This window comes from Ambystoma mexicanum, chromosome 2p, assembly GCF_040938575.1.
Source record: "Ambystoma mexicanum isolate Mex_15411 chromosome 2p, UKY_AmexF1_1, whole genome shotgun sequence".
NCBI lineage: Eukaryota > Metazoa > Chordata > Amphibia > Caudata > Ambystomatidae > Ambystoma > Ambystoma mexicanum.
This window is the reverse complement of record NC_090923.1, coordinates 949,665,498-949,684,600: the sequence shown is the minus strand read 5'-3', so window position 1 is coordinate 949,684,600 and position 19,103 is coordinate 949,665,498.

Here is a 19,103-nt window from a genome sequence, read left to right as displayed (position 1 = left end):
AAAAGGCTAGTTATTGAATACCAAACTGAATTTAAAACCTTGCTACCAAACAGAAATAGAACTTTTGGAACCCAGAAGGAGGGAGAAAATGTTACAATGATGTTTGAAAATGTTTCAAACATCATTAACTGACTGTGGAGACAAGGATATTTTGTGTTTATTTTTAAACTCACTTGAAACTTGGGGTGGGAACCCCGAGTTCTGACCAGGAAAATTTCATTTCAAGATTGTTTGAACTGTGTAACTTGTAAACCTGTGGAAGGGAACCCTGAGTACTGATTTGGGGGACGGAACCCCCGAGACCTGAATACGACTATTGCATCCCAAACCTAAGAAAGGGATTTTGAGACTTTTCTTTGTGGAAATGTTTTATACTTGGGAAAGGGAGCTGAAAGGAAGCTGCAAACTGGAAGAAGCTCAGAATTGTATGTTAAACACTGCTTTCCTTTGGTTGCTGACATCCCTACACATTGTATGGATTCGTTGTGAAGGCAAGCATAGATTTTGGACACAGACAGATTCCTAATTTGAACTCTTTGACTCAGACTTTCCTTAGTTGTATTTAGGTAGTGTAAGGGCATCTTGGAGTAAGACACAAAAAACAGATTAAAAGTAAACACCTTTTTAAAACTTACATTTCAGGATGGAAAAACGCCTATCTTACCCTATACCATGGTGGGATTTCCCTACCAAACCAAAACTAAGAAAAGTCAAAGTCCACAAGTTCAATTTAGGAATATGTCTGTGTCCTAACCCTATACTTGCCCTCACAACTAATCTTATACAACGTGTAAAGGGATGTCAGCAACCAACAAAATAGTGTTCAGCATTCGTAGCTTGGTTCGGCTCACAGCTTTCTTTCAGCTCCCTTCCCTAAGTATAAAACAATTCTAACAAAAGTCTTAGGATTGCCTTGAGATCCAAATTAATAAAGGATTGACCAATACTCGGGGTTCCCTTCCCCAAGTTCCAAAGCACAGTTCAAAACACAAAATATCCTGCGGCTCTTTCTTCAAGAAAATAAGCAGTTCCAACCTCAGGGATCCCTTCTGCAAGACACAGTTTCAGTGATGTATTAATATGATGGTGTTTCCCAGTTTTCTTAGAGTTCTGTGTCACACTTGCACCCTCTGCATATAGCTGAACTTTGCACCACAAAATGTTTTCATTGAAAATGGCAGTACAGTTAAATTCACCTTTTAAAGTTCACTTCCCAAAGTTCCATTCACTTTGGGTAATAATGCACATTGGGTTCGCTGGCCTTGTTAAAGTTGCATTCACTTTATAGTTCATTATTCATTCACACAGTGTATTTAGTTATATGGGAAAAGCTTCATTTCTTTTATCTTCTTCATGAGCAATGATTTTCTTTCAGTGCTGTATTAAAAATTAAAAATTGTTCAGATGTATTGTTTAAATATTGTTTTCTGTTTCGGTATTCAATAATGTATAAAGGCTTTAAGGTAAGTAACTCTGTTGTCTTGTTCAGTTCGTTGTAATCTGTCTTTATAATTTGCCTTTAAATATGCCCAGCGTTCTGAGACTTTCGAAAACATGCTTTCATCTCCATGCGACCACTCCATAATGATGGTCATTTATGATGCGCCTGTACACAAGTGTTTCAAGGACAAGGGAGGGAAGACAGAGGGAGGACAATACAAACGATCTAACTAGGCCTTGTGTCATTCAGATCATGCAAGTGTGAGAATGAGAAGTACAAGGGTAAAGAGAGGAGGAAAGTACAAGGGAGAGGGGAGGGGAAAACAGGGCAGCAATGCTCTGAGAAAGTGCAGCCAGGGATGCACGGCTCTGGGTAGTGCAAGAAGAACAAGGGACTGTAGGGTTCCAGTTATAGCCCCTAAGTGCATGGTCAGCCCAGAGGCAGTGCAAGGGTGACTGATCAAGAAAGAGCCTGGTACCCAGTAAGACTCTGAAAGTAGCCAAGCAGACAGTCGGTGCAGCAGACAGGTAGGTCAGCAGGGGAGAGAGAGAACGCATAGGAGAAGAGGAAGGTTTTGAGCTGCTTCCGGAACTTCAGGTGGTCCGGCTCAAGTTGGAGAGGGACAGGCAGGCCATTCCAGAGGGAGGCACCTGCAGAGGAGAGAGATCTATCCCCCTCTCTGCCTGGAGAAGCATCTAACCCTTAGAGAGTTGGAGGTAGCTAAGCGAAGGGCTCGAGAAGGAAGGTTTTGGGAAGAGAGCATTGGATGTAGTGCGGGCCACAGCCCCAGAAAGCCTTGCGGACAATGCAAAGGGTCTTGAACTTTATCCTTGCAGCCACCGGAACAAGTGGAGAGATTTCAGGGCTGGAGAGATACAGTCCCTGGGCTTGAGGCCAAGGATAAGTCTCATAAGAAAATATTCACTCTGATTTACGAGTTAACAAATCTTATTGTTGGCTGGTTTGCAAGGATTCCAATCGGAGACCTTCGAAAACGTGCCTCACCATTCACGCAACCACTCTGATACAAAATATCCTTGCATGTAGCTAAAAACACTTGCATACCAGGTTTCTGTTTGTATAGAAACTCACTGGTTGCTTTGATGTGAGTTCTTGCAGTGCAGATCTCCCGGCCTTCTAGTCTTTGCTTTAGGGCTCCACCTCCTGTCCCTCAGGCACTCCTTGGTCAGCTTCTGGCCCCAGGAGAACGAGCACCTTGAGCAATATAAAAAGGGGCAGCCTTCCAGCACGGCTCCCCTTTCATTCCTCCTTTGGTTCTACAGAGCCCCAGCTCCCGGGCAGCTCTTCCCTGAACCATAAACGTGCTCCACACAGACAGCTCCTTACTGTTCTTCTTGGACTCTCTGCTGCCGCTGCAATTTCAATGCCAGTGCTCCTGTCACCACTTCCTCTCTCACTCTCATTTGGTGTTTTTTTTAAAAGGCTACAGGTGTGAGTTACCAATTAGCCCTGCCTGACCATCATTAAGGGGACATGCCTGATCTCTAGTGCTCTCAGCAGGCCTCTTCCTAGCCCCAGTACTTTTTGTAGGCATGTGCAGCGGCAGACTGCTGTGGGTGAGTACTGTCGTAGCTGTCCTGATTCCCATAGTGCTGGTGTCATACACGGTCCTTGTGAGCTCTGATACATTTCCCTGAATTGCAAAACTGCGAGGGACAAGACCATGCTGGGAATGGTTCATTCATTTCATTGGACAAAATTGAAAGTCCCGCCCCCGGAACAGGAAGTGGATTTAACCCATGGCTCACACGCAGACGGCGCACACGCAGTGGCAAAGTGCTATGGGTAAGTACTGTCGTCGCTATCTGCACTGTAGCGCATTAAGGGACAGAAGGAATAGAAGTAAGTTTATTCCGTGCACATCACAGTGTTATTACTATGAGACTTTTACCCTTCTCTCCTTATTTATCCAGAACTATTTCTTTGGACCCTTTTCTTTTCTTTCCATTTTTGCTTCCATAAAACTGTATTATGAAGCCTAAGACTGTTCGGAGAGTAGGCTTACGCAGTGATGCCCCTCGGAAAGGGAAGCGTGCACAGAGCCCAACACACTTTCGTAAATCTGTGAAGGAAGCACCAAAAAGTAAAAAGGGGAACAATGACCATGGGACTAATGGTGGGTGTCGGTCTACTTTGCAACCAAGAATTTCTGGATTATTTTCTGGCATTGGCAACGCCTCCACGCAATTGCCTACTATTGGTGCCTCTGTCATGTCATTTTACCTCGAGTTTCAAACTAAGCACCCTGGACCTAATTCTTGTGCAATTATTAAATCAATGCTGCAGCTGAGTACGACTGGAGACACCTGGGCGTTATTATGTTCCATGCAGTCCTTGGACAACAATGGCTCCCTGCTTAATTTATGCAGGACCCCGCAAATAACACCTTAGGGCCAGCCATTCCCAATGGGGTAGTTAACTCGACAGCCAATCTATCTAGTAGTCCTAACCTTGCGGCGCTGGCTGCTGAACTGGAAGCTGCTGCGGCCATAAACTATGCCACTGAGGCTACTCTGCAATTGCACGATCTGGGACTCGCATATGGCATAGAGTCGATTACCTTATATTTAAATGTTATGCTGGCTAAGCTCGAAGCTTTGTATGTTCTATGTTCAGTAATGGCGACGGATCAATGTGATTTGAAATTGAATATGGCTACTTTACTGGAAGCAAACGTGGCCACTACATTTTTGGTAAATTGTCATTGAAGTGGCCTTAATACGGTGGATGTTCAAGACGCAGAAGTTCTGTCTGGGGCTATGGTACTGCCTGCTGACACTGGAATAAGAGGGACGAGCATGGGGGGTCTGGTGATGATAACAATGTCACATGGAGCATGGAGTCATTTCACCAAAATGCCAGGGGTAGCAGAAGTGACCTCACAAGACCCCTGATGACATCACAGGAAGTGATGTCATTTGACCCCACCCCGAAGTGATATCGCGGGAAGCGATGGAACACGACCTTTCACCCGCTGACAAAACAGGAAGTGGAATCATATAGCATTGTACACTACGAAAAATATGGTTACAATATCACTATAATGTGATGTACATTTCATACAAAAATGAATCGCCATATGTATCGTTAAGATCAGTGTGTATAGGCCCATATTACCAAATTACTGTGAATGCAAGCAGACGTCCATGACCAAATGATAATGATGTATTATTATATTGCACTTACGTTTAAGTGCTTTATATAGAAAAAATATACACCCAATATCACCCAACCTGTGTCGGTACTCATTTATTGACCTCAGAACGATGAAAGGCTGAGTTGAGGCGTTTAAGAACAGACTAAATCAGTGACTCACCCCCTCAAGTGTGCCTGAAATTAACCTTAAATGATCCCAGCAATTATTGTATAGAATTCCAGAAAGACATATTATTTGGTATTCCTATTCTTTCTTATTTAGGGTCAGTGCTGAAAGTGTTAGACTTGTGGCACTCCTGTTCTTATTTTTCTTCTTTTTTTTAAGGGGCCTGAACAAAAAGACAAAAAAACACCCCAGAAGTAAAGAGCCACATGGTGCTGGCCAAAGCCCAGGAGCATGCCTTACAAAAAAAAAAAAAGTTCTTTTCTTTGGTTGTTTCTTTTTTTTAGAGGTGGCAAGGAAAACCTCAGTGGTCGCAAGGGAGACCTCAGAGGTCGCACTTGCGACCTCTGGCGACCTCTAAATGACGTCCCTGACATGGAGATCTCAGGACTCAGTAAATATAGCAGCTGTGAATGAGGAGGGTGCTTTGGAAGCATTGTGTGCGAAGATTTCTATGATGGAGAAAACATTTCCCCGGGCACTCAAATCTAACATTTTATCGAGGGAATCGAAGGGGAGTGCTCCCAAAAATAATGTACACGCCATCTCTTTAAGCCGGCCAAGTATAGTAGCATTGCTGCCTAGGGAACATGACCATGATGTACTCTTGAACACTTTAACACTCTATATGCTCCTTGGAACCACAACACTATATTACTGCTGAACGTCCTGAACATACGCTTCCTACTTCCCCGTTTACCTTTACCTGTACACCCCTTCCCCTTTCCCTAATGTTACAAGTGCCTAGATACAAATGCAAAAATAAATAAAATAAATAAATACCTTATGTGATTTGAAATCGACGATGGCTACTTTACTGGAAGCAAACGTGGCCACTAAATTGGTGGTAAATTGTCATCGAAGTGGCCTTAATACAGTGGATGTTCGAGACTATGAAGTTCTGTCCGGGGCTATGGTACTGCCTGCTGACACTCGGAATAAGAGGGGCGAGCAGGGCGGGTCTGGTGATGATACTGATGTCACATCAAGATCTCAGGACTCAGTAAATATAGGAGCTGGGAACATGGAGGGCGCTTTGGGAGTGTTGTGTGCGAAGATTTCTACGATGGAGAAAACATCTCCCCCGGCACCCAAATCTAACATTTTATCGAGTGAATCGAAGGGGAGTGCTCCCAAAAATAATGTACATGCTATCTCTTTGAGCCAGCCAAGTGTACAAGCATTGCTCCCTAGGGAAGATTACCATGATGTACTCTTTAACACTTTAACACTCTTTAAGCTCATCAGAGCCAAGACACTATATTACTGCTGAACGTCCTGAACATACACTTCCTAATTCCCTGTTTACCTTTACCTGTACACCCCTTCCCCTTACCCTAATGTAACCAGCGCCTAGGTACCTGATGGTTTAGCGTGTTGCTACAAATGGAAAAAATAAATAAATACAATACAAATTTTTTAAAAAAAATACGAAAGTTCAGGCCGATAACTCCAGACGTATGGTGACTTTACAGGGTCCACTAGATAGGGGGACCCTCCCAAAGCATGTTACTACGTTGCATAATCCCCTTGTGGGAGATGGGCACGGAAGCGGTAAAGAGACTGGTAATGACTGTTTGGGTGCCGCGGTGTTCCATATTAGAACCTTACGCTCTAAAATTCCCATACAACATGCCAGTGACCAGTATGAGGCTATTACCGCCTACCCGTCATGCAAAAGCCCAGTGGGACAAGCACCTACTAGGAGGCCCTTGGATGAAACATCCCCAGGGCCACGCTGTCTACCTGCGGCAAAGCACCTGGGGTGAGTGGTCCTTATTCCATTGCTACTGGTACCATGGTGAAAGGCCCAATAAGGCCGGGTCCTCTAGTGAAACTAGAGGCGATACATACTTCCGACCTCAGTCCTTTTTTAAATAGAACAACTTTACTCCGGTTATGGGCTACAATTCCATGGTTATCTTCTATTACTACAGCAGATATGTTAGAACTAGAGCTCCCAAAATGGCATAGCCCTACTAACTAGGTCTTGATACACTTCGCAGCCCCTACTGTTGTATCTCTTTTGTGTGCAAGTGTGGAAGCCTTGTACACCTTGCGCCCGAAATTAACTGTATGCGAGAACAGCAATTAAATACTCAGACCTTTGGTTCACATAAGGGTGTATCCTATCCTGTAGGGGAGGTCAGATGGGAGGCTAATCGGTGCAGGGATAATCTGGATGGAACACAGCCAACCCAGGCAACTACCAACTATGCTTCATCAGGATTTGAAGCATTGAATTGGGTTATGCTGCCCCAGGAGATGGAGCCCCTCAGGGAATTCCACATTGGGGGGAATTGACCCCTCAGGATCGTAAGTTGGAATACCAGGGGTTTAGTAACCTTATGGTGGCAGAGGGGTCTTGGCAAGACCTTGTTAATTTTTATGTCTTTCTATTGCAGGGGACCTGGCTCGACTGTCCTTTACATGTGGAGGGTTTCCATCTATACCAAGCAATGGCTAACAAAGGCCCCAGTGGTAGCTCATGCTTGGTGGTGTTGACGCCAGCTGGGGGTAATTTATAGGCTGCAGAGCTGTGGTCAGATGTTAGCGGGGAGACTTGGAGTATGCTGCTAATAAACCTCTACGCTCCCCCTAGTCAGAAATACACGGAGGAGGTGTATGCAGTGGTAGAAGAGGCATTGGTTGTGTGTATTGGTCCCCTGAAGAGTACCTTATCCTCTTGGGAGGTGATCTTAACGCTAGGTGTTTAGACGAACTGCAATGTACGCCCTATAGGAATATTGGGATGCTGCAGGGAAAAGTTATATAAAAGGAAAACTGGTTTACCGACTTGAGACACTGGAACCTTGTTTTGTTCAATGGCAGAACTAGGGGGGATATCCCAGGACATTATACTTGGGCCGGGAATAATAGTCAGGCTACCCTAGATTATTTATTGGGAATAATGCCTGCCTTATGGCTACTAAAGAACTAAGGGTGATCCCTAATGACTGCAGTTATCATGATATACTGGCCCTTACTATTAAGCTCCACCCTATGGCCTTTAACTTACAAGGTTGCACCGGGCTACAGTTAAATCACGGTGGCAACCGTATTCATTGTTCCGCCAGATAAATCCATAAAGTGGGAGTGTTTGTTGCAGAGTTGCCTAGCGATACTATGGAGGGCTTGGTTGTCCTTAGTTGTAAGAGGCTGAATAATGGCTCAAGGATTTAGCTGTAAAACCTGGTTCCTTTGCAATGGGACCCCACTTGTCTTGTAATAAAACTGTCAATACATTTGATAGTCATACAAAACCGCAATTATCAATGGATAAGTGCAACCCCTCCATTCATTTGTAAAATACTTTGCACCTTCAAGGCGCTACCGGAAAACATCCCTTCCAAAAGAAAAAAAACCCTGCTTGAAGGCAAATATTCTAGACGATTTGTAGTGTGTGTGTTTGAAGTTTGTTTATTACATTTATTAATCAATTTTGTTAAAAACCAAGACATTTGTGTCATGCCTGTGCCATGGGCGCACACATTGGCAACCATCATGGTCTATTTGTTATTCATTTATTTTCAGAATACTCTTGGAACAACCCCTATTCACACTTTGGTACTTAATTCCCATTTGCGTGACTTTGGTGCCTTTTTATATAACTCAATTAACTACATGTACCACAATGCACCTTGCTACAGCTATCAATTCCTGGCCATTCCCATTCGTCAGCATTGGAACCACAATCCCCAGAAGCCCTAGGGATCAGTGCTGCTTCCACCATCTCAGGACCAGAGAGGGAGGAGGCAGATTGTATTCAGGTGTGCTGCTCCAGGTGCTGCCAATTAGCCTGCCTGAGTACAGGGCAGGGCGGTATGTAAGCAGCTGCCTGCAGGAGCTCTGTCTCTTGCAGCAAGAGTCCTCCCAGCCCCTTTTTGCCTTCTGTCTCGAATTTGTATGCTGTTCCTGCTGCTGCATTTTCCTGCTTTTGTTCCAGTGCTCTTTCTGGGCTTCCTGCCTTGCAGCCTGCTACACCTTGCTGCCTACAGCCCTAGCCTTTTAGGCTCCCTGCCTCACAGCCCTGCTCTGCTGGGCTCCCTCCCTTGCAGCCTGCTACACCCTGCTGCCTACAGCCCTAGCCTTTTGGGCTCCCTGCCTCACAGCCCTGCTCCTCTGGGCTTCCTGCCTTGCAGCCTGCTACACCCTGCTGCCTACAGCCCTAGCCTTTTGGGCTCCCTGCCTCGCTGCTCTGCTCCTGAGCTCGCTCCTTGCTGCTCTGCTCCGCTGGGCTCCCTGCCTTGCAGCCTGCTACTCTCTTCTGCTTTCAGCCCTGACCCTGGGGTCTATCTACCTCTATGCCCTGTTCCTTTGGGTTCGCTCCTTGCTGCCCTACTGGGCTCTCTGTCTGCCGCCTACTACAGCTCTCAGTCCTGCTCCTCTGGACTCTCTGCCTAGCAGCCTACTACAGTCCTCTGCAATCCACTACAGTTTTTCTGTACCTTGTACCATTTGGTACTGCAGCCCTGCTTCCTTGTTTGCAGCCCCCCTCTTTCCTGGCTGCTGCTCCCTTGCTCTCTTCCTTGTTTGCAACCCCTTGTTCTTGATCCCTGTCCTTCTCTTCCTTGAATCCTCTGTCCTCCCCTTTAGTTTACCCATTTCTATTGTACGGTTTCCTCCTTCATTCCCTTCTGCTAGATTTCTCTTAGACTTCCTTGTCCCTGGTTATTTCTGTTCTTGTCTCTCTTGTGTCTTATGTTGATCCTTTGTACAGAGCTTGACTGTTGGTTTCTGGCAGGCAACCTCTGCCCCTTCCCTTGTCGCGTTTTCTGTTTAACAGACACCCACAGCTGTTGTTCCCAGCCATGAGCAGACAGAGTGGGCCTCTGTAATAGTAATCCGTGCAGAAGGCTGGAGTTTCCAAAGGTCCGTGGAACACTCTTTTTCCATATCTGCATACACCCCAAGAGGGAATCCAGTTTGTTTGTATCTTTGTATTTCCTGCCCCTTTCTGTTCACAACTACAGTTGCCTACTTTTATTTCTTGATGAGTTTCCTGCTGTGTGTGTACTTATCTGTCACCTTACATCAACACAGCCACCCAAACCCTACCTGTGGGCCCTGTGCCACTCTTGACAGAGTGCCATCCTTGACAATTTGTTAGAAAAAACCACATATTAAACACATTCACAGTTCATATATTTAAAAAAAAGAGTTAATTTTAACAGTATGTATCTCACATCTAGAAAAAAACCCATATCATACCGAAGCCAGTGATCACATCTCACCCATTCTTACTTACATACCAACTATCATTCACATTCATACGACCCACCATACGTACTGTGCAAAAAACCGCAATGCTAGTAACTTCGTTCTAAAACTAGAACACCCATCTGTTAGGGCAAGACACATTTTTTTTGTGTTTCACAGAAACTTATTTCAACAACAAAATTGTTTCTTTGACTGAGTTCTTAAGGCCAGAGTTCAAAGAAAACCATTTTTATGAACCTGTACTAATGACCATATTTCAAAGAAAACTCAAGACTACCCAAATGCGAAGCAGTGGGAGCTAAGGTGTTGTCTACTCGAGTTTCGGGCACCACAATAGACAGACAAATCTTGCTATTTGGTGCACCTCATCAGGACATACATATACTTGTTTTACAATCAAGTAACAATTGATATTAGCAAAGTTCAGCTCGATGTGTAATGCGTGTCATCCAGATGTTCCATCTACAATTTCTTCACTTTCGAGAAGTGTTCACCTTTCTGAGTCAATCTGTGTTTCTGTGGACATTATTTCAGCCCAAAGCTGAAGGTATGGCAGAAGCCAGCCGAAAAGCAACAGGGTACCATATGTTGATGTAGCTTACTTCCGTACAGTGTGTTTCCACAATCAAATTTATGTGGTAGCTGCCGGTGCTTTTCCGAGCTTTTCTTGGGGCAGAAACTATTCTATCTTGCAACAAATGTTCCTCATTGTCGATTGGAGGGCACTTTGCCAACTTCCTTCATATCCTACGAGGAACCAATCTTCATGTGGTGGAGCACATGTCCCCTATCTTGGGAGTCGAAGTTCATTTTCCCATCTGTGGGTCTCTATTGTGCGTGTCCGACAATGGCTCCTAATCCACTGCAAGGGCTGCTGCACCTTCGCAAAGCGATCCGCATACACCTCTTGCTGCCGCAAATCTCAAAGGTCGGAAATACATTTGATAGTGCCAGTCACGATGCCAAAAGAGAGATGCTCTGGAAATTAAGGGCAGTGCGAGGCTGACAGTGGCCAGTGCTTGAGATGATTAGAAGGATGAAGCTTTACAAGAATAACTATAAGCGTTGGCTCAAGCGCTGGAAGCTTTCGGCACAAAATACATATTGGCAAAATATGTTTATGGTACTTAGAAGTCGTAAAACAAAGAACATATGGGCGATGTTAGCCAGGGCTGAGGGGGACAGTTGAGTAAATATATTAAATCCTATCCAGGAAGATAAGTTCCCCAACTTTTATCGGTTGAGCCGCATCCCACTACTGACACCATTTGTGAACGCATCCGGAAGTAGACACAGACAACAGAGTACAGTTTGAGATACAACCTTTATTAAAATCACAAAAGAGGTTGGGGTAATGCCTACCCTGCCCTATGCCAAAGTGGGATTTCCCTACCTAACGAAAACTAATGATAGTCTGTGCCCAGAAGTCCAAAGTAAATGTCAGTCTTTGTCCAAAACCAAAACTTGCCCTTGCATCTATTTTTTCAAACTGTGTAGGGATGTCAGTACCAACTGAAAAAGTGTTCAAACGTTCAGAGCTTCTTCCAGCTCTAGGTCGGGAAGGGTCTCTCCCTTCCCCAGGATTCCAACTAGTTGACTTTCAATCATAAAGGGTTTCCCTTCCCCAAGCGTTCAAGTCTCTTTGTGGTTTCACAATAACACAATTCCTCAGGATTTATCCCACATTTCAGCCTTCTTGGCTCTTTCATCAATGTCACAAAGTTCAACTGTGTCAGTTGATCATAGGCAAGCTTATCTGGATATTCAACCATAAACTTATCCATGAATAAAGTGGCTTGGTCTAGGCGCAGTTGTCGGACCACACGGTCCACCCATTACAAGTCACGCAACTGATGCACCTGATTGGCTTTTTCTCCACAATTGCACCACCACTGCTTCAGCATAACAGCGGTATTGGACTTTGTTTCTCACATTCCTTTTCAACACCTGTTTTGCCATCAATCACTTGTCAGATTATCAGGCTTTCTCACAATGTTGCCTCAGTTTCAACTTGCAGCTTGTACAGTTCTTATTTTCTTTATGGCTCTCGCCAATGCTTGCTTTTCGTTTAACTTGTACAATTAATTTCTTTAAACTCATCGTGAATACTTGCTTTCTTCAGTTTCTATAATTCACAGTTCCTTTGTATCAGGGAACGCTTTTCTACACTTTACAATCGTGTGGCCTTCACTCACTGTTCCTTTCCTTTGGTTCAGTATTCAAAATTGCATCTCATTTCTTTCCAACACAACGCAATGTCAAATTCCTAGTTCACTCTCCTGCTGGGAATTCTCACACTTCTTACTCAACTTCAAGTTTTAGGTTTATTGCTTTTTCTGGCCCTCTGCGCGGCCATAACAATTTTCGTACAGTTCAGTATGCACAAACCTCTTCTTTCATCACATTCACGTAGCCTTTAAACATCAGTGTTTCACAATTCTAATACCGCAAACACTTTGCCTCTGCGGTCACTCGCTTACTTGCGAGCGCTTCAACCGCATTTCAGCATGCCGCTTACACCACAGCGTCCAGGAGTCACTCAGCCCACTTGAATCACCAGGTACGCTGTCTTCCTGTGCCCTTCTCTGCTTTGGTCGGTCCCTTGCTGCTGCAGCTCTTCCCAGCTCGACAAACTCCTCGTACTTCGCATCCGACAACGCAAGCCCACAGAGTTGGAATCCTCTTGACTCCTAGAGGTCGGCAGCCAAACCCTGCTTCCGCAGACCTTCCGATGACGCCAACCACACTCTGCTTCCGCGTCTCCCTGCCTCTTCCTCCGCTGCTCTGTCTGCAAGCACCTGGCTTCCTTCTCCAGCTTCTCTTTCTCTGACCTCCTTAACCTCACCTGAGTGGGCCATTTATTCCGCCTCTTTTGCTCCAGGTACAGTCTATTTGCATTGAGTTCACAACAGTCTTAGTACTCAGCATCCCTCTTCCTCGTCCCAGTACCAGAGTGGTTTGGGTGCATGTCTGAGTCAATAAAGCATGAATGTAAGTTCTTGTGTGGTCTCTTCCTCGTCTCAGTACCAGAGTGGTATACATTGGGAGATGATTTTCTAGCACAATAGAGAAGGGATTGGAAATATCCCATAGAAGCCTGGGTGATATTTAATTCTTGATGAAAGGGAAATGGGGGATACCGCGTTTCACCCAAGGGTGCCTCACCCCACTCCCCAAGTCTCCTTCTCCCAGTTGATCCTCCCTCACATATCCACCCCCAGGGTCAGGATCCAAAGCGATGACCTTTCCCTGGCTACCTGGGAGAGGATATTTTGGGGAAAGAAGTGAGAACGCCCTGAGATTCCTCACAACCCTCATTTCTTTTTTACAGAGTATTTACTGTTTCTAAAAATGAATAAGTAATAGAGATATCATATTTACAAAACCTAGACTTTACTGAGCAACATTTTACTTTGGACAGCTGAAGAAGCAGTTTTGTTTCACAATCTGTGTTCTTAGATATCTTATTTGTTTATGAGCGGGTGAACACTCGATGAATACCTAGAGATAGTGGTTTAATTGGTATGAGCAGTTAGAATGCCAGTGATAGAGAGATATGAGAAAAAGAGTTTGAAAGAGAATCGGAAATTGGGAGATGCTTACATTCCAACCCTCCCGATTTAGGCGGGAGACTCCTGATTTTACAGTGAAAAATATTGCTATTTTTCACATTCTCCCGCCTAAAATTGTTGCCCAATGCATTCCTATGCAAAATGTATGTCTCCCTATTTCCATGACGAAATCTCCCTCCCAGGTGCGTCGGAATGTTGGCGTGTATTGAGATGAGTAAGATCAGACTGAGAAAAAAAGGGGCATCCTGGAGAAAGAGATAGGGAGGGGGAACCAGCTAAAAGACAAGTGATGTATTAATCTTTGTGCATCCTATGGGCAGAGCTTTACTATGTAATTGTGTAGTATAATACGAGAGAGAGAGAGTGGCAGTTTTGTGCTACAGTGTAAGGTGAACAGGTGAGATGATGTAATTAGTATGCCCTATGTAACAGTGTGAGAAGATAATGTGAGCGGTGGGGTTTGGGGATAGCGCAGCCAGAAGTGCCAAAGAATTGGTGTTGTGTTTTATTATATGTATGTACTGGAACGTGGCAGAGGATGTGGCAATATTACTATGAAGAGTATTTATTGTGAATAGAAAATATTTTGAATAGAAAATATTTAGGGGGTTTGCGGACTTCTGAAGTTGGTTCTTGGCTTTGATATTTGGAGGGAAATTTTTAAGGAAGTTCTCTAAAGGGCTACAAGTAGATGAGAATATTGTGAGTCCAAGTATACCTTCAGAAAATATTTTTTCCAGTTTATGAGTCAGAGTTCCACCTGGTGTTTCCATTGGGATGTAACGCAATGGATTGCTGCTAGAAACGTGTCTAGAAGTTTTGCCTGTTTGCAGGTGAGAAATCTTTGGGGACCGACCGCCTGTCGTCTGTGAATGCTTCCCTGTGATTTTTGCTATGTCGCCTATCCGTCTTATGTTCCCAGCGTTAAAAAATACAAATGGAAGGGAGGGTATTTAGGGGATAGGAGGAGGGGGGTATTATAACTGGTATACAGAGACCAATGTGTTGACATAGAAAACGGAAGTAGTTTTGCAGCCTCTGGAGGAGGGGTGTTTAGGAGATTTGAAATAGTAACTAAACACGCAATGCCATCAAGAGGATCTATTCAGTATTACAGCTAGTTGATATTGCAATGAATGACTTAATGTAAAGAAATAATTTTGCTTCATATTATTTTTTGATACGGATTAAAGTATTTTTGTATTATTGTACTGGTTTATACAAACCGTATGCAAACAAAATATGCAATACAAACTATTATTAAAATGTTAGAATTGTTAAAAAAATAATTATTGTACTGGTTTATACAAACCGTATGCAAACAAAATATGCAATACAAACTATTATTAAAATGTTAGAATTGTTTAAAAAAAAGTGTACACACAATACTATTAGATATTTTCCATGTTTCATTAATTATAAGAACCATATTTCTACCACTAAAAAATATTTTCAAAAATTCACCATTGTTAAGCCAATAACTGTCGAATACATTTGTTGCCTTAGTGTTTGCAAGACTGGACATAAAATAATTATGTACTTCAAGGTCTCAATATCGTTATTACAATACCTACCGTTGTTATATGAGCTGAGCTTCCTGATAAATAAATGAGTGTATCAAATTGAGTCTGAACCACAGGAATGCCCTCAAGTAACATCCATCAGGGAGTTTGTCTACTGTGAGAAACCTGAAGACCCTCTCACAACTACTCCCCAGGGAGCCTCTGCTCAGGTGGACAGGGAAGGGCCATTGCTTTTGGATCACGACCCTGGGGGCGGACCAGCGAGGGAGGATCACCTGGGTGGAGGGTACTTGGGGATTGGGGAGAGGGGGCCGGACGCCGAGACATGGTATCCCCCCTTCCCTAACATGGACTTACCCTCCCTTCCCTCAGATGCATGGGTTACTTCCATTCATGCCCTGTTTTTCCAAGTAAGTACTCACCAAGTACTGAGAAGAGGAAGAAGCAGCTAGGAGTAATGCACTATTCCTACTAAAAACACCACTCTACTACTGGGACGAAGAAGAGCGGTATAAAGACATCTAATACTGATGGTCAGGCATGTCCCATTAATTGGGTTAATTATGGCCAGGCAAGACAAACCCATGACTTACACCTGAGGCCCCTTAATAGGGCTCAGGTGTATAAAGGGAGGAGGCCCAAACATGCATCAGAGGAGAATCGCCATGTTGGAAGGAGACTCAGAAGTCTGAATGCCAGCATCGATCCCAGAGGACCTACAGCTGGTGGGTGCAGGACCGGGAGCCTTCAAACTGGAAGGCAGGCAGCTGGGGCTGTCAAACAAAAGAGAGAGAGAGCGAGAGAGAGAGGGACGCCGTCCGTCCAGAGACACGGAGGTAGCTGGAGCTGCAGAACCAGCCCGGAGTAGGGGAGATGCGGTCCACATCTATGGTGAAGCCAGAAGCCAGGAAGGAAAGTCGGGACGTGCCCGACGAACGTAGGGGTCTGCTTCCCCGCTACGGAGGACGTGAGCAGCAGGAGATGCCATTGTGGAAACGGGGATAGACAGTGAGTGTCAGAGGACACCAGAAAGACAAGAGCGCTCTCAGGGGACCGCAGGCAAGGAACGCTCCAATTAAATGTGAACTATTGTGAGTACCAAACTGAATGTAAATTACTATTTAAGTAAAACCATGTTATATTGATGTGAGGAAGGCATGGTATCAAGCAGTAGACACAGACACAATGGATACAAGTTTAAAAACCTTTATTTAAAGTTTAAGTTGGGTTGGTAGAAATCTTAACTAGCCCCAACTCTAAAATGGGAGTAATGTTGACCATTAAACAAATAACAAATACGTCAGAGTCAGTCTGGTCAAAATAAAAAGGCCTATGCTAAGAAAACCTAACCTTGCCCTCCTTCTCAAAATGACAAATGTGTTAAGGGAATATAAAAGGAAAACAGTGTCTCAAAAAAAAAATTCAGAATGGCTTTGTTACAAACTCTCTTCCCCAGGTTCAACCCCAGGGTGGTCTAGAGAGACTCTTAAAAAACAAAGGATAAGTGGATGGCACAATTCTACCAGTCTTGCACACTTTGGCTTACTGGTACAATTCAACAGTTCAATCTTAGGCTTCCATCTTCTGGTAGCTCAATCACTTCCTTTAGGCTTCGCCCGTCTTGCCATTAATATTCAGTTTGCATTCACTTTCTCAATTTCTCACATTTCTGCACAGACTTCCCTTTGCTAGGCTCGAGCCTGTCCGTTTTCACTTTATCACACAATTCTGCACAGGGTTCCCTCTGCCGGGCTCAAGTCTGTCTCTCTTTCGTGGGGGTCCCCTTCCTCATGTTTTATCTAAGGTATCCTTTTCACTGTCGAAGACTTTCGAAACTGCAAGGAATTTACATAGACCTCTGCATGACCACTTCGACCTCTCTTTCAACAATTCTTCAATTCACAATCAATACTCATCTCGTGGCACCAATACTTCTTGGTACTTGTGGTTCTCAATCTTTTTAGTCTACCCTCTTGGCCTTTTCAAAAGTTCATGCGTAACACCAACGCCTCTTGGTATTTCTTTTCCCCCCAATGCTTCTTGGTACTTGTAGTTCTTATTCTCTTTAATTTGCCCTCTTGGCCTTTTCCAAAGTTTTTACATTTCACTTTCTTATTATTCAACTTGTTTTCTTTATCGCAGTTACTTTCTTTTCTTTGATCTCTGCTGTAATATCTTTCAAAAGTCATAACATTTCACAGAGACTTTCCAATGTGTGACTTCAACTTGCAGGACCACTCTGTTACTTTGTGTCCTTTCCTTTCAACAAATGTCCTCTGCATTCGCGTTTTATCAGCACACGCAGAACCTTCAACTTTCAAATTACAGTCACTTTCCCTTTAACATCCACCATACTTTTGTTCCCTTCGATAACTCACTGGTCGTGCTCATTGGATTTCTTTCATCTTTTTCCTGCAGCTCAAGGCCGTTACCAATGCCTCCTCTGCTCCTCCCCAACCTTGCTGTTCACCCAGAGGGTTGCGGGCTGCTTTCTGGCAATTTGAAGGTTTCTTTCCTCAGCTCACTCAGCTTTGCTCTTCGAACGCTCACGGCTCCCTGAAAGCATGGAAATCTTGCCTGGCTTTCTCTTGATCCTCTCATCTGCCCATCAGCCTGTTGGCCTTCCAACTGCTATAGCATGGTTTGCTTCAGCCGCGGAAGAGCTGTTCCTTCTCGTACTCAGCCTCACTCAAAGTGTACTTGTGTGCGCCAACTTTTATCTTCACAGGGAGTGTTAATAAGTGGCAGGTGTACCTTGTTAGAGCTAAGTGCCTGACTCTGCCTAGCCTCGTTACAGGGACAGGGCCAATGCAAGTTAGGGGAGTTAATCTTTTTGACCTCATTCCTCATCCTCCTCAGCGCAGTACTGTTGTTAAGATAAAGTGGGGAGGAATTATGGGAGTTGTAGTTTCACATAAAGTAAGAAGGGATAGGGGTTAGATTGGTTGTAGGAAATGCGGGATACCATGTCTCACCATTGGGTGCTTCTCTCCCACTCCCCGACACCCTCCACGGGATCCAAAGGGACTAGATTGTGAGACAACCTCTGGTTTTTCACATTGAATACCGAACTGAATTGAAACTGCCAATTGAATATATTGAATACCGAATTGAATGAAAAGTGATATTTGGAAAGGATCACGACATATTGAATAGCGAACGAACATTCAAAGTTAAACTAACATATTGAAAATCAGCACTGTGAGCAGAATTAAAACACATGGAAAGTTGAACAAACCCTTGAGCATTGAACTACCAACACGAGTGAGAGTCGTGATCTTGTGGCAAGGCAAAGACTGACGCATTAGAGTCTTACCTTGACCACGAAGAATACAAGTGTTAGAAGTCTAAAGTCCAAGGCAGAAGAGCCTGTGAAGGGGCCAAACAAGGCTAAGGGAACTTGTGGTTGCGCAGCCTGTAATGGGGGGACCGTGTGGTCTGACAACTGCGCCTAGACCAGAGCGTTCCCTACTATAAAGACCGCAGACATCATGAACCAATCCAAGGAGAAGCCTAGGGTCCTTGGTTGCGTGACCTGTAATAAATGGATCGTGTGGTCTGACAACTACACCCAGACCAGATAGCCCTAAATGATGATAAACAAAGGACATTGAGAGTGAGCCACAAAGAACTGTGAAACAAGTGGAAAGTAGGCAAGAAGGTGGGTCAATTGGACCTATTGCTTTCTGGTATTGAACATTAAGTGGAGAAGATTAGTACAAGTAATACAGCGAAATCCTGGGGACAGTAAGCCTAAGAGTTGAAAGAACTGAGAAACACTGTCTAGCTGAAGGGAATCTAAAGACCTCCTTTTTGGTGTGACTGTGCTATATTGAACTGGGGAAAGAGAACCTCCAGGCCTCCTTTTTGTGTGAACTGTACTGTATTGAACTTGGGGAAGGGAAGCTCAAGACCTGTCAGAACATTGTTAAGACAAGCAGCTATTGGAACTGTGTTGAACTTTGGAAAGGAACACAAGGAGAACTTTAAGGTAAGAACAGCTGAGA